We start from the raw sequence: 13,614 nt of genomic DNA, 5'->3' as shown, positions 1-13,614 counted from the left end.
ATACTAACGATTGTTCTCTTTGGATTTAATGTTGTTTTGCAGGAATTACGAGTTGGACCAGGTCTTAGCAACGTAAACAAGGAATCTGTCACGCTAATTTCGCACATGCATAATCAAAGATGGACGTTATGGAGAATATGGAAACTCAGCACAATTCAAGGGCATTTAATTAGGCTAAATTTACTTCTATTCCTAAAGGGGTAACGAGCTAGTAGTTAGGTGATTTACCTAAAATACAACCACACACACTTGTATAAATTGCACTCTTCAGCATTTGGAAGAGACAACACATTTTCTCACACGCTTTAGCATACGATACTATAGTGATCCTTGTACCTAGCTCGTTACCATCCGAAGTTGTAAACATTGTTTGTTATATTGAAGTTTGGTGATCGGTAGTTTCCATCACCTGAGGTTTTTTATGCCGGAGATCATTCATTGATCAAGGGCTTTTTCCTCGTATAAATCCTTGTGTCGCTTGTGCAATTTTCATTATAGTAATCCTTATCTTTGTTCATCGAACCAAGCATCATTCCCCGTTTACAAAGAGTTTGGTTGCATTATCCTTGTGTGATTTTTGACCAAAACAGTTTGGCGCTCACCGTGGGGCAATTGGTGCTTCATTCATAAGAAAATCTTTCTGTTGGTGATCATTCCGGAAGTGTTGCATGGCTTCATCGTTGAAGAATACTTCCACAGCGATGTCTGCAGTCAATTCATCTAATGGCATCCCACCTTTGCCTCCACCACCAGCTGGATCTCAGAAAAATGCTGAGAAGAGACCAACCCCTATCTTCTCTAAACCTTCATCTTCTGCTCTAACTTCTTCTGCTCCCAGTACTAGTGATATATTTACTTTGATTTTGCAGATGAGGGATCGTATGCAGCAGCATGATGAAACTAATGACAGGATCCTCAAGGAAATCGGAGATCTCAAAAGGCAAAAGAAAACGGCAGAGGATCATTCCCCACTAATGCCCAAATCTTTGAATTTTGATACTCCGATGATTACTTCTCAGCCATCAGGGGTCCCAAACATTCAACATATTGATGGATTAAGAGGAGTGCATTTCGGCCCAGCAGCAGTGACTCAGGCATCAGGATCATATTTCCAACCGGCAGGATCCTATACTCAGCATATGGGATCCTTCATGAACTCAGGATCCTCCTTCGTTCCAGGATCATCCCAGGTTCAAGGATCCTCCTTCGTTCCAGGATCATCCCAGGTTCAAGGATCCTCCTTCGTTCCAGGATCATCCCATGTTCAGGGATCCCTTCAGATACCAGGATCCTTGAAGAATTTGCAAACAGGAAGTCCAGATGTCCATCAAGGAGATTTTATTCCGATGCAGACCATTGCTTCCACTGGTCCCTCCATCATCCCAGAATCCCAGCAATATGGATTCACATCCAATGTTCCTAACTTGAACCCGATGGGAGGTAACACTTTTAATAATTCTCTTACCACTAACCATGGATTCATGCAGGATACAGGTATCAATCATGCTATGGCCAGAGAACTACAAAAACTGAAGGATATGATATCAAGTGTTCCAGGGGTAGTCAAACCTATCCCGGAGATTGCAGATGGAAGCCATAAGGTATCTCGTTTTGCACCACCAATTTGTGATGCTGAGATACCCAAAAGATTCCATATCCCTACTATGAAGCTGTATGATGGTACAACGGATCCTGAGGAACACATAGCACAATACAGGGAGAGGATGGAGATCAATCCTATTCCAGAAAGGTTAAAGGAAGCATGCCTGTGCAAGGGATTTGGATCCACTCTTACCGGATCAGCTCTTAAATGGCTGCTAAGTCTTCCCCCTTACTCTATTACTTCGTTCGCTAATTTAGTTAACTTATTCAATAATCAATTTTCTTGTAGTAGAAAATTTGAACGATTGACTAGCGATTTATACAGGATAACTCAGGGTTATAATGAGTCATTAAGGGATTATATAACCAAATTTAGTAAAGAATCCTTGGATATTCCTAACTTGGATGTGGCCACAGCTGTTGAGGCCTTCAAGATAGGATTGCTTAAGGATTCATTGTTCTATGATGATCTTGTTATGACACCATGCAGGAATCTAGACGAAGTAAGAACTCGGGCACTCAGGTTCATCCGGCTATAGGATGACAAAAGGATCCAGGAGAGACAAGTAGGATCCTCAAAACAAGAAAAGCAAGGATCCTCTTTCAAAAGCAACAAATTCAAATCCTATAACAGAACTGACAACCAGAATGTGCATGCTGTTGACCAAGAAGAGGATGATGAAGATTATCCTCCGATTTCTGAATACTGTTTTTCCGTTGATAACCATGAACTAATCCTTGCAATGCAGAATCTAGGAGAAAAGGCCAGATGGCCCAGAAAAAATGACAAACCAGCCGCAGCTAAAGATAAATCAAAGTGGTGTGCATACCATGAGGATTTTGGGCATTTGACAGAGGAATGCATCGCATTACGAAAGGAAATTGGATATCTTCTGAGCAAGGGGCATTTGAAAGAATTGTTGGGAAGAAAAAAGCAAAGGACTCAGGATCCTGAAAGGATCCCTGAAAGAGCTCCACCTCCTCCGGCAGATGCACAAGTGATCAACTTTATTTCTGGAGGATCAGATATCTGTGGTACATCCTTCTCAGCAGCTAAAAGGCATGCAAAGGAAGCTAAAATGGATAACGGACAAAGACTTATACGAACATCAAGTGTCTCGGAAGGAAAAGTGATAACCTTTGATGAGGATGATCGAGTTGACATCCAGGATCCTCATCATGATAGTTTAGTTATTACTCTCTTTATTTCTAACCACTTTGTCCGCAGGATCCTTATTGACGGAGGAAGCTCAGTAAACATTATCCAGCTTGACGTTCTGAAGAAAATGGGTATCCCTGAATCAGATATCACACCAAGATCCTCCGTGCTTGTAGGATTTAGTGGCGAAACTAAGAAAACCCTGGGGGACATCAAACTCCCAATTTATGTGGAAGGATTACATAATTATCAAAAATTTTGTGTTATTGACTGTTTGTCTTGTTGTAATGTTATCCTTGGCAGGCCCTGGATACACGATATGAAGGCAGTCCCGTCCACCTACCATCAGTGTGTGAAGCTCCCTAGCCCATGGGGAATAATCAAGATCGATAGTGATCAACAGGAGGCTAAGGATTGTTACACCTCATCAATGAAACCAGCCTCGAAATCAAGGGAGCAATAGCAATTAAAGTATCCTCCAAGGGGTGTCTTGGAGGCAAGAGAGCAGGATGTGGACGAAATCTTCTTGGATCCTGATGATCCTGAATCCAAAATCTACATCGGATCAGGGATCCTTGATAAAATGAAAGAAGACATAGTATCCTTCCTCAAAAGAAGAAAATCTACCTTTGCATGGAAACATGAGGATATGACAGGTATATCTAAGGATATTATCACTCATAAACTTGGCATTGACAGGTCAGTTAAACCAATCCATCAAAAAAGGAGGAAGTTTGCACCAGAAAGAAATGCCATTATCCAGGAAGAGGTAGAAAGATTACTACGAGCAGGTATGATCAGAGAAGTGAAGTATCCAAAATGGCTGGCCAATGTGGTTGTTGTTCAAAAGAAAAATGGAAAGTGGAGGGTATGTGTCGATTTCACTAATTTGAATAAGGCATGTCCCAAGGATCCTTTCCCATTACCCCACATTGACTCCATGGTGGATGCAACGGCGGGTCATGAACTGTTAACCTTTATGGATGCATCATCTGGATTCCAACAAATTCAGATGGAACCATCTGACCAAGAGGATACGGCCTTTATGACCCCAACCGGTTTATATTGTTATATTGCTATGCCTTTTGGATTAAGAAATGCAGATGCAACATATCAAAGGCTGGTGAATATGATGTTCAAAGATCAAATTGGACAAACTATGGAAGTGTACATAGACGATATGGTGGTGAAATCCAAAAAAGCTGAGGATCACCTAAGGGACTTGGAGGAAGCATTTGATATCCTTGATAATTATAACATGAAGCTTAATCCTTCAAAATGTCACTTTGGTGTTAAAGCAGGTAAATTCTTAGGATATATGGTAACCCAGAGGGGCATTGAAGCAAGCCCGGAACAAATCAAAGCATTGGTGAATATCAAATCCCCTGCCAACGCTAAGGATGTGCAAAGGCTAACAGGCAGGATAGCAGCTCTAAACAGATTCATATCCAAATCCTCAGAAAAGTGTAAAGAATTCTATGATATCCTAACAAAGAACAAGAAATTCGAATGGACTGAAAAGCATGAGAATGCTTTACAAGCCCTAAAAGAATACATGTCCTCAGCCCTAGCATTGATGAAACCAGAAAAAGGAGATGTGTTATCCTTATACCTTGCGGTATCCTCAAAAGCAGTAAGTGCAGTCCTTGTTAAGGATCATGAAGGTACACAATATCCTGTCTATTATGTAAGTAAGAGTTTACTTGATGCTGAATCCAGGTATTCACACCTTGAAAAACTTATTCTTGCACTGATTATGGCATCTACTAAACTAAGACATTATTTTGAAACCCATGTTATTGTTGTTAGAACTAATTTTCCAATTAAGAATGTCCTCAGGAAACCAGAGATGTCCGGAAGAATGGCTAAGTGGGCAGTAAAGCTTAGTGCCCATGATATAAGATATGAGCCTAGAACGGCCATCAAATCCCAAGCATTAGCAGACTTTGTGGCTGATTTCAGTAGTGATTTACAAAAGGAAGCCGAATTGGAAGTCCAGCAGCTGGATGAAACCAAGGATCCTTGGATACTACATACTGACGGATCCTCAAATGTTAAAGGCACGGGGCTTGGTATACTACTAAAATCGCCACAGGGGGACATAATACCCCATTCCATAGCTTGTGAGTTCCAAGCCACTAATAATGAGGCTGAATATGAAGCCTTAATCGCTGGTTTGCAAATTGCTAAGCATATGGGGATCAGGTATCTTGAGGTATACGTGGATTCATTGTTAATCACTAATCACTTTAATGGATCCTATGCTGTTAAAGGTGAAAAACTAACCAAATATTTAGAGATAGTCAAAGAATTGGCACTCTCCTTTGTTTCCTTCAGTTTGACACAGGTACCAAGGGAGGAAAATACAGAAGCTGATGCATTGGCCAATCTAGGATCATCTTTGAAGATCCTAGAGGATATAAGTATCCCCATCATCCATATCCTGGCTCCTGCTATTGAAAATCAGGTGGCCATGGAAATAGAAGAAGATACTGCAATGATCCCTAGTGAGAATACTCAATCTTGTTCAGGATCATGGATCTCACTAATCATGAGATACTTACAACACGGGGAGATTCCTATGGGAGAAAATCCTAGGGCTTTCAGAATTAAGGTATCTCAATTCACAATCTTAAATAATATGCTGTATAAGCGATCTCTTGCAGGACCATATTTGAGATGTATCGAGGATCCTGAAGTTCAAGAAGTTTTAAAAGACTTCCATGAAGGAGATTGTGGAAACCACACTGGGGGCAGGGCATTGTTCTCAAGGATCTTAAGGACAGGATACTACTGGCCAACTATGAAAAGGGATGCTATGGAGTATGCTAAGAAGTGTGATCCTTGTCAAAGACACAGCAATATCCTTCATCAGCCGGCTGAATTTCTACATCCTATACCATCCTCTTGGCCATTCATGAGATGGGGGATGGATATAGTTGGCAAGCTCCCTAAAGCACCTGGTGGGAAAGTGTTCATGCTTGCCATGACTGGCTACTTCTCCAAGTGGATAGAGGCTGAAGCTTTTGCCCAAGTCAGAGAAAAGGAAGTTATATCCTTTATTAAGAGAAACATTATAACTAGATTTGGCATTCCTTCTGAAATTGTATGTGATAATGGTTCCCAATTTATTGGGAGCAGGACTACTAACTTTTGTGACAGTTGGAGGATTAAGATGATAACATCAACACCAGTCCACCCACAAGCCAATGGTCAAGCAGAATCATCCAACAAGATCATCATCAACAATCTGAAGAAGAAACTTGGATCCAAGAAGGGGAAATGGGCAGAGGAATTGCCTTATGTGCTTTGGGCTGATAGGACAACCCCCAAGAATGCTACTGGTCAAACACCCTTCTCTTTGGTGTCTGGAGCAGAATCAGTGAACCCAACAGAAATGGTGGTTCCAACTGCTAGAACAAGTACCCGTGATCCTGAGGAGAATGATGCAAACCTGGCTCAAGACTTGGATACTATTGAAGAAATCAGGGATCTGGCTAGGATAAGGATGGCTAGCTACCAACAAAGAATGGCTGGTGCTTACAACAAAAATGTCAGGATAAGGAAATTCTAAGTTAGGGATATGGTATTGAGAAAAGCATTCCAAAATACCACCAATCCTGCTGATGGGAAATTGGCACCAAAATGGGAAGGCCCTTATTTGATTGAAGCCGAAGCAGGAAAGGGGGCATATAGATTGCTTACCATCGAAGGTAATCTGTTACCAAGAGCCTGGAATGCTGTCCACTTGAAAAAATATTTCATGTGAGCAGGATCCTTCTGGCATGAATGATCCTTAGATTGGAAGTATCCTTCAAAGATCCTTGAAGCATCAATGATCCTTACTCTGGTAATGTCCTAAGCTTGAACTCTTATTTACATATCTTCTTATTTAAGGATAAGGATCATGTATCCTTCATCCTTCTCTCACGAGATTTTGAGTTCTGATAAGTCCAGGTATCCTTAGCATAATGTCGACAATCTTCAGAAGCGACTCAGATCCTTGGGTTCAACCCCAGTTATTTGGGCTTGTCCCCGGTTATCGTTGGGCTTGTTCCCAGTTTTCGCCTGTAGCGCACGATGATCCTGGTATAGTTCACGTCTTTGGGACCAGTACTCGCTTTAGGGGCTGATAACCCCATCGTACTGGCTATACCTAGGGTCCTACGTATAATGGTAGACGTACCATACATCTGTTCCTAAGGTTTCTAACGTTTTCACGTTAGCTAAGGTTTTGGCATTTTCATGTCACTAAGTTTGGATAGTCGCCAGTGAGGGCCATACTCCAGTTTACATACGATCCTTGGGCTTGTCCCCAGTTATCCTTCAGGCTTGTCCCCAGTTACCCTTCGGGCTTGTCCCCAGTGATCCTTTGGGCTTGTCCCCAGTTACTAACTTATCTATGATATTGGCTTAGTCCCAAGTTATATTCTATTTTTCAGGTTTTCGAAGTTAAACAATTAAGGATCCTTAATCCTTATTATCCATTAAAGTTTTACTTATGGCTATCCTGATTAAAGGTTAGGATCCTAACTTGGATCCTCAGGTGTGATCCTTGACTATTTTTAATTTCATTCATTATTCATTTGAACAACCCTTAGACCTTGACAACGGAACCTATAATCCTTAACATGAACTACTTTTTGGAAGATTTCAACTATAGGATACTTGATCCTGGATCGTATCCTAAATTTCTTAAACATAATTTGCTTAACTTTTCTTACTCAGACAAGCATAAATCAAAACAATTGAAAGAATAAAAGATATACAAGGATAACATCACAGGATAAGTCAAAAGTTAAAAGTTTTATTTATTAAATATTTAACCCTTTCAAAAAGTTGTCAAAATTGCCAACCCACGTTTCTACCAGCAAAACGTGGCCCGTCCACATGGGTTGGCAAAGGGTGTCCATTGTTTGTGCGGTCATAGCATGCAGGAAATTAAAAGGCGGCAGGATCACAATGGCTTCATCCCCCAAACAGAGGATCCCTCCACCATTTGTAATCCTACCTATTGTCTGAAGGATCCTGGATCCTTAACCCTAAAACTATTGTTCGAATTACAGACCATAATTGTTTTAAAAAAAACACCAACAACCACCAAACAAAAAAATTGGGCTCCGGCTATGTCTAGAAGTTTCCTTCATCGCCCAATCCTGCAGCTCAATCCTTCGCTGCACCATCACCACCAGCTCCACTTGCCTCTCCAGCATGATCCTTGCCAGCGCCTCCACCCTCAAGCATCGAGATCTCCTCAGCTTCTTCATCTTCCTCCAACTCTGCCAGCCTCGCCTTCCAACCCTCTACATCCCATGTGCTCTTGTCGAAGGCAGGATCCTGAGCCTCCATAGCCATCTGCAACTGGATCTTATACATGGTTATTGCAGCAGAGACCTTGGCATCCTGGGTAATCTCATGCTTCTCATAGTCAAAATTGATCAGCATCCTGGCAGCATCATCCTTGGTGGCCCGGAGCTCCTTCTGAAGGTCAGCTATCTTAAGATCCTTCAGCACACCCATTTGTTGAAGGTCAGCAATCTGGCGGTCTTGATCCTCGACGTGGCCAACATACGTCTCTATCTCAGCAAATTTCTGCAAGGAAAACAATGACGGATTTTGTCAATCTGAGAATCAGTAAAACAACACCTCTCGGTGGGGGAATCCTTGATGATCCCTTGACCCTTCAAGGGGCTATTATTCTTAGGATCCTTACTGGGAGAATTCCGGAGCAACAATTTTTACAAGACGATTGAAAAAGAAAGAAAAACAGAGTAAGCAAGAGAGAAGGAGAAGGGGAATACCTGTTCAATCCTCTGATCGCGGTTATAAAGGGAAGAGTTCTTGAATTTAAATGCAAACGATCCTATCCCTATTTCTATTTATAATGATGATTTGTGCAGGGCTGTCATCTCCATGACGTCAGATCGCAACGGATAGTTCATTCTTAACGGCTATATATCCGTTGAGTTAGTTATAGATAAGATTCGGCAAAATATAACTCGTTAATATTACATAATTACTCCTTATATTTTGGGGGCAATTGTTAGGGCTAGATTTTTATGACCTATGATCCTTACTTGGTATCCTAACAAGTGATCCTTGTTTCTTTGGCAGATAGTGATCCTCAGAAGAGCTCCAGGATCAGGATCATGGATCATCCTAAGGATCCTCATACTAACGATTGTTCTCTTTGGATTTAATGTTGTTTTGCAGGAATTACGAGTTGGACCAGGTCTTAGCAACGTAAACAAGGAATCTGTCACGCTAATTTCGCACATGCATAATCAAAGATGGACGTTATGGAGAATATGGAAACTCAGCACAATTCAAGGGCAATTAATTAGGCTAAATTTACTTCTATTCCTAAAGGGGTAACGAGCTAGTAGTTAGGTGATTTGCCTAAAATACAACCACACACACTTGTATAAATTGCACTCTTCAGCATTTGGAAGACACAACACATTTTCTCACACGCTTTAGCATACGATACTATAGTGATCCTTGTACCTAGCTCGTTACCATCCGAAGTTGTAAACATTGTTTGTTATATTGAAGTTTGGTGATCGGTAGTTTCCATCACCCGAGGTTTTTTATGCCAGAGATCATTCATTGATCAAGGGCTTTTTCCTCGTATAAATCCTTGTGTCGCTTGTGCAATTTTCATTATAGTGATCCTTATCTTTGTTCATCGAACCAAGCATCATTCCCCGTTTACAAAGAGTTTGGTTGCATTATCCTTGTGTGATTTTTGACCAAAACAGTTAGAATCGAACTATCCGTTGCGATCCTGACGTCACTGAGGTGACTTACCCTACAAATTCATCATTATAAATATGAGTTAGAGATAGGATCAATTTGCATTTAAATCCAAGATAAACTCCCTTTAAATTCTCATCCGAAGATCAATCAGGTATTCTCTTTTCCTCTTCTTCCTTCTCTTACTCTGTTTTACTTCTTTTACCATCATCTCGTCGAAAATGATGCTCCGAAACTCTCCCGCTAAGGATCACCAGAAGAACAGCCCTCTGAAAAGCCAAGGGATCATCAAAGATTCCGCAAAAGAACGCTGTTGTTTCACTGATCCACAGATCGACAGAATCCGCTATTGCTTCCCAGCGAATGCCATATTCAAATCCTTTGAACCCACTGCTTTGAGTGATCATGTTTCTGAAACTTGGATTGCCTTTCCTGTTACCCCGTTCACCATAGGCTATACCTATCCTTTTCCAGCCTTTACCCAATCCTTCTTTTCTCTTACTGGATCCCATCCTCAGCATGCAGGATCCTTCACAAGCTCAGGAGGATACCCAGGAGCACAGCAGATTCAAGGGTTCTGGCCGTTTCAAGGATCCTCCCAGGTTCAAGGATCCTCCTTTGTTCCAGTATCATCCCAGGTTCAAGGATCCTCCTTTGTTCCCGGATCATCCCAGGTTCAAGGATCCTCCTTTGTTCCAGGATCATCCCAGTTTCAAGGATCCTTCCAGATACCGGGATCCCTAAGGAGTTTGCAATCAGGAAGTTCAGATATCCATCAGGGGGATTTTATTCCAATGCGGACCATTGCTTGTACTGGTCCCTCGATCATTCCAGAGTCCCAACAATATGGGTTCACATCCGGTGTTCCTAATTTGAACCCGGTGGGAGGTAACACTTTTAATAATTCTCTTACTACTAACCCTGGATTCATGCAGGATGCAGGTATCAATCATGCCATGGCCAGAGAATTGCAAAAGTTGAAGGATATGATATCAAGTGTCCCAGGAGTGGTCAAACCTATCCCGGAGATTGCAGATGGGAGCCATAAGATATCTCGTTTTGCACCACCAATCTGTGATGCTGAGATACCCAAGAGGTTCCACGTGCCAACCATGAAGTTGTATGATGGTTCAACGGATCCTGAAGAACACATAGCACAATACAGGGAGAGGATGGAGATTAATCCAATCCCAGAAAGGTTAAAGGAAGCATGTCTGTGCAAGGGATTTGGATCCACTCTTACTGGATCAGCTCTCAAATGGCTGCTAAGTCTTCCCCGCTACTCTATTACCTCATTTGCTAATCTAGTTAACCTATTTAATAATCAGTTTTCTTGTAGTAGAAAATTTAAACGTTTAACTAGTGATTTATATAGGATAACCCAGGGTCATAATGAATCATTAAGGGATTATATCACTAAATTTAGTAAAGAATCCTTAGACATTCCCAACCTGGACATAGCCACGGCTGTTGAGGCCTTTAAAATGGGATTGCTTAGGGATTCATTGTTCTATGATGAATTTGTTATGACACCATGCAGGAACCTAGATGAGGTAAGAACCCGGGCACTCAGGTTCATCCGGCTAGAGGATGATAAGAGGATCTAGGAGAGATTAGCAGGATCCTCAAAACAAGAAAAGCATGGATCCTCGTTCAAGAACAACAAGTTCAGATCCTATAACAAATCTGATAACCAGAACGTGCATGCTGTTGATCAAGAAGAGGATGATGAGGATTATCCTCCAATTTCTGAATATTGTTTTTCTGTTGATAACAATGAACTAATCCTTGCGATGCAGAATTTAGGTGATAAAGCTAGATGGCCCAGGAAATATGACAGACCAGCTGCAACTAAAGATAAATCAAAGTGGTGTGCATACCATGAAGATTTTGGGCATCTCACAGAAGAATGCATTGCACTGAGAAAAGAAATTGGATACTTGTTAAGCAAGGGGCACCTGAAAGAATTATTGGGTAGAAAAAAAGTCAAGGACTCAGGATCCTGAAAGGATCCCTGAGAAAGCTCCGGCCCCTCTAGCAGATGCACAAGTAATAAACTTTATTTTTGGAGGATCAGACATTTGTGGCACATCCTTCTCAACAGCTAAAAGGCATGCAAAGGAAACCAAAATGGATAATGGAGATAGACCCATCCGAACATCCAATGTCTCCGAAGGAAACGTCATAACTTTTGATGAGGATGATCGTGTTGACATTCAGGATCCTCATCACGATGGTTTGGTTATCACTCTTTTCATTTCTAACCACTTTGTCTGCAGGATCCTTATAGACGGAGGAAGCTCTGTGAACATTATCCAGCTTGATGTTCTAAAGAAGATGGGTATTCCTGAATCAAATATCATACCGAGATCCTCTGTGCTCGTGGAGTTCAGTGGCGAGACTAAGAATATGTTAGGGCAGGATTTTAATGACTTGTGATCTTTACATGATATCCTAACGAGTGATCCGTGTTTCTTTGGCAGATAGTGATCCTCAGAAGAGCTTCAGGATCAGGATCATGGATCATCCTAAGGATCCTCATACTAACGATTGTTCTCTTTGAATTTAATGTTGTTTTGCAGGGATTACGAGTTGGACCTGGTCTTGGCAACGTTATTAAGGAATCTTTCACGTAAATCTCGCACATACATAACCGGAAATAGACGTTGTGGAGAATATGGAAACTTAGCACAAATTACGGGCAATTAGTTAGGCTAAATTTACTTCTATTTCTAAAGGGGTAACGAGCTAGTAGTTAGGTGACTTGCCTAAAATTCAACCACACACACTTATATAAATGGCACTCTACAGCATTCGGAGGACACAACACATTTCTCACACGCTCTAGCATACGATACTATAGTGATCCTTGTACCTAGCTCGTTACCATCCAAAGTTGTAAACATTGTTTGTTATATTGAAGTTTGGTGATCGGTAGTTTCCATCACCCGAGGTTTTTATGCCGGAGATCATTCATTGATTAAGGGCTTTTTCCTTGTATAAATCCTTGTGTCACTTGTGCAATTTTCATTTAAGTGATCCTTATCTTTGTTCATCATACCAAGCATCATTCCCCGTTTACAAAGAGTTTGGTTGCATAATCCTTGTGTGATTTTTGACCAAAACAGTTTGGCGCCCACCGTGGGGCAATTGGTGCTTCATTCATAAGAAAGTTTTTCTGTTAGTGATCATTCCGGAGCGTTGCATGGCTTCATCGTTGAAGAATACCTCCACAGCGATGTCTGCAGTCAACTCATCTCAGGGCACTCCACCTTTGCCGCCACCACCAGCTGGATCTCAGAAAAATGCTGAGAAGAGACCAACTCCTATCTTCTCTAAACCTTCATCTTCTTCTGCTCTAACTTCTTCTGCTCCCAGTACTAGTGATATATTTACTTTGATTTTGCAGATGAGGGATCGTATGCAGCAGCAGGATGAAACTAATGACAGGATCCTCAAGGAAATCGAAGATCTCAAAAGACAAAAGAAAACGGCAGAGGATCATTCCCCACTGATGCCCAAATCTTTGAATTTTGATACTCCGATGATTACATCTCAGCCATCAGAGATCCCAGACATTCAACATGTGGGTGGATCAAGAGGAGTACATTTCGGCTCATCAACAGTGACTCAGGCATCAGGATCATATTTCCAGCCGGCAGGATCCTATACTCAGCATATGGGTTCCTTCATGAATTCAGGAGCCTACTCAGGAGCGCAGCAATTTCAAGGATCCTCCTTTGTTCCAGGATTATCCCAGGGTCAAGGATCCTTTCTCATCCCAGGATCATCCCAGTTTCAAGGATCCCTCCAGATACCAGGATCCTCGAAGAGTTTGCAGACAGGAAGTTCAGATGTCCATCAAGGAGATTTTATTCCGATGCAGACCATTGCTTCCACTGGTCCCTCCATTATCCCAGAATCCTAGCAATACGGATTCACATCCAATGTTCCTAACTTGAACCCGATGGGAGGTAACACTTTTAATAATTCTCTTACCACTAACCATGGATTCATGCAGGATACAGGTATCAACCATGCTATGGCCAGAGAACTGCAGAAACTGAAGGATATGATTTCAAGTGTTCCAGGGGTAG

Source organism: Helianthus annuus, chromosome 11 (assembly GCF_002127325.2).
Source record: "Helianthus annuus cultivar XRQ/B chromosome 11, HanXRQr2.0-SUNRISE, whole genome shotgun sequence".
NCBI classification, from domain to species: Eukaryota; Viridiplantae; Streptophyta; class Magnoliopsida; order Asterales; family Asteraceae; genus Helianthus; species Helianthus annuus.
This window is presented reverse-complemented; position numbering follows the sequence as displayed.